Below are 3,210 nucleotides of genomic sequence, written 5' to 3'. Positions count from 1 at the left end.
AACAAAGAAATAAGTAGGAGAGTAAAATGTTAATGTTGCTACACACACTCTTACATGAGGCCAGAGTTGGACTACAAAGTTGTTCCTCTTCGCTTTCTCTTACAATTTAGTTTCGCTGACCTAAGGGGTTTGTTTCCCGTTTTCCTTGTGTGTATGTTTTCCTTTTTTAGCAGCTTGGCTGCATTTGTAGGTCTAGATTATAGGTCTTCAACAGGGGGTCAGTGACCCCGAGGGGGTCCGCGGAAGCACTGCAGGGGGTCGCAAAATCTTTGGTTGATTAGACATTTTTTTATATATATATACATAACTACATTAACTACAAACCTTTTAACCACATTTTTTAACTTAATATTTTTTTAACTTAATATCTTTAACTACACATTAACATGAATCCAACAGATTCGATTAAAAGGAAAACGAATAGCTTAATATTGAATGCAAAATGATAATAATGATGTAGCACGAGGCCAAGTTTAATATATTACACATATAGTAGGTAGGGGGTCCCTGCCTAATCTCTCCATCAGTTTGGGGTCCTTGGCCTGAAAAACGTTGGTCTAGATCCTGGTCGGTAAAATGATTCTAGCTAGAATATTTGGACAAAATGATAAAATAAATAAATAATTAAATAAGACCAAGGATGCATTAAGAAAGGATGACTGTGCGAAACGGTGAGCGGGGAAGGTACGATCCCTGCAGCGTTTTCAGATAGGCGCTGGACTGGATTCAGGTGCCAATGAAACGTTACACGGTTTCCACGGCAGCCCCCCCCACCCCCTCCACCCCCCATCACACGTTACTGTACGAACACATGAGCGTTGTCTCACACTTTTCACAGCGGCTACAGCACCACGCTGCTTCTACTCTACTCTGAGGGGTAAAGAGACTCAGATCTGAGCTAAAGCATGACAGCTGCTCTGTTTCTGTGTGCTGGGAGTAGAGAGAGCGGGAGACTGGAGGAGGAGGAGGAGGTGGAGGAGGTGGTGGTGGAGGTGGTGGAGAATCACTTCAGAGAAAATGATACGGAGCTTCCGGTGTAAGTGGAAAGTTTAGTGAGAGACAGGAAGAAAAGAGGGATGAGATGAAAGGAGGAAGTGACAGGTCCTCCTTCTCTTCTCCTACTGTCTGGTTCTGGAGCCGAGACTCCTCCGCGGTGGGGGATGTCTTAATCTCAGCAGGTCTCATCAATATTTCTCTATGGTGGGGAAAAAAAAAAAAGAATCTAATAAAAGACGAAGATGGGATGCCAGTGCTAAACTTTTTTTCTCTCTCTCTTTTTAAATAAATTAAACATGCACAAGAATTGCTTTTAAAGATTCAGCGCTGCCCCGAAATGATTTCTGCCGCATATTCTTTAAAAATGCCAAAATGAATTGTTTACCTCTTGATAGGGAGCAGCTTGTTTGGGCGAACCTGACGTGCGCCACGGCGTCATAAAACCCAGCGTTGGCATTTTCCACCTCACTCCGCGGCCTCGTTTATAGTTAATGAGACATCAGGGCGGGGTGCGCTAATTGTTTTCGACTCGAGAGATGATGGGCTGATGAAATAAAGATAAAAGAATGAATAAAATAGTGGAGAGAAGCGGAGGGGGCGAAGGGGAGAGGGACAGAGAGTGAAATTACCTGGATGAAAGCTGAATGGGTGAGGTTGTAATATTTTTCTTTCGCCCCTAGAGGCAGAATTTAAACAGCATAAAATTAGAGGCATGGAAGCGCATCGCTGGGGAGGATTACCGCTCTGCCTCTTTTCCTCTCATCCATGCACATACTTCAAGATTGTAACCTTGTACTAATGATGTGGAAACAGCACTAGTTCGTGTACAGAGAAAACAGTCTCGACCACTTTTTTATTTTATTTTTGGGTTATTACTTGTGCAGCAGTCAGTTCAGATCAGTGAGACGGGACAAAACGTGCCCAGAAGCCATTGTTTTACAACAAAACAGAAGAATCCTGACGTCTCGTGGGACAATGAAAGAGTTAAAACTCTCCACGATCCTCAAGGAAATCAGACACCGACGTCTATTGAGAACTTGGAGTTCCTGCCTCCACATAACCTCTGCAGTCTCTTGCAGTTTGTGCCGCAGCTGGCAGCACATAAAACCCCCGGACACCGCCCATTGTCAGCTGAAGGTTTCCAGATTGATCAGGGTTATCCACCGCGCGCTGGCCCGTCTCATCCCCTCCCTTCCCCACGTGTACGATGCACAGGCAGTGCTGCCATTTCCTGCAGGCGCGACTCTATATGAAGGTGTTTTGAGAGCATGTGGACAAAAAAATAAAATGAAAAATACACTGTGTGTTGCTGAAAGCATTTTGCTCCAGGCTTCCATGTCAAAATAAAATGCAATCCCAGCCGTCCAGTTTGGGAGAGGATCCATTAGTGCGAGTTTATTAGACAACAAATCACAGATAACATCGTGAAGGATTGTTCTATTCTGGAAAGGAGCAGATTGACTGTTGCAGCTCTACCAACCACATTAAAAAAAAAAAAAAAAAAATGTTTGTGTCGGCCATAGATAGATAGACTGTGTGTGTTTCATGCTGCACACATAAACACACACTATCAGTCAAAAGTCTGGACACACCTTCTCACTCAATTCAACGAGAGGTTTGGAGCATTCGTGGTTCCTTCCGCTGGAGCTACGGGGACAAGCTAAGCTCCTGAAACAATATCCCCCCTCCACCAAACACGACACACAATATAGTCAGTACCGTTCTCCTGGAAGCCACCAAACTCGTGTTGGTTCATCAGATGGTCAGATAGAGACGCGTGATTCGTCACTGCGGATAACGTCTCCTCTGCTCCATCGTCCAGTGGTGCCGTGCTTTGTGCCACTGCATGCTGCTCGGCTATGGAAACCCATTCCATGAAGCTCAGACCAGTGGACTTGTTGAACAGGTGGCCTCCCATCACTCAGCTCCTGAGAGCGACCCATTCTTTCACCAATGTTTGTGGGGGGGGGTCACAAAAAGCCTGAAAAAACGTTGAAGACTCCGGTTCTAGTTAGTTATTTGATGCTATAACAAACAGGACGTGACATACTGGCAACCACCAGTACCTACTACCTGAAATGACTGATGTCATCCTTGACAAAAAATTATTTTACGTGTATTTTGGCGTTTTATTTCGGCCCATCTACTAACATGGAGGGGGTGGAGCTTATGAGCTGTACTGCAGCCAGACACCAGGGGGAGCTCTACTTGCTC

This window comes from Mugil cephalus, chromosome 2 (genome assembly GCF_022458985.1).
Source record: "Mugil cephalus isolate CIBA_MC_2020 chromosome 2, CIBA_Mcephalus_1.1, whole genome shotgun sequence".
Classification (NCBI taxonomy): Eukaryota; Metazoa; Chordata; class Actinopteri; order Mugiliformes; family Mugilidae; genus Mugil; species Mugil cephalus.
The sequence above is the reverse complement of the archived record's forward strand: the minus strand, read 5'-3'. Positions refer to the sequence as shown.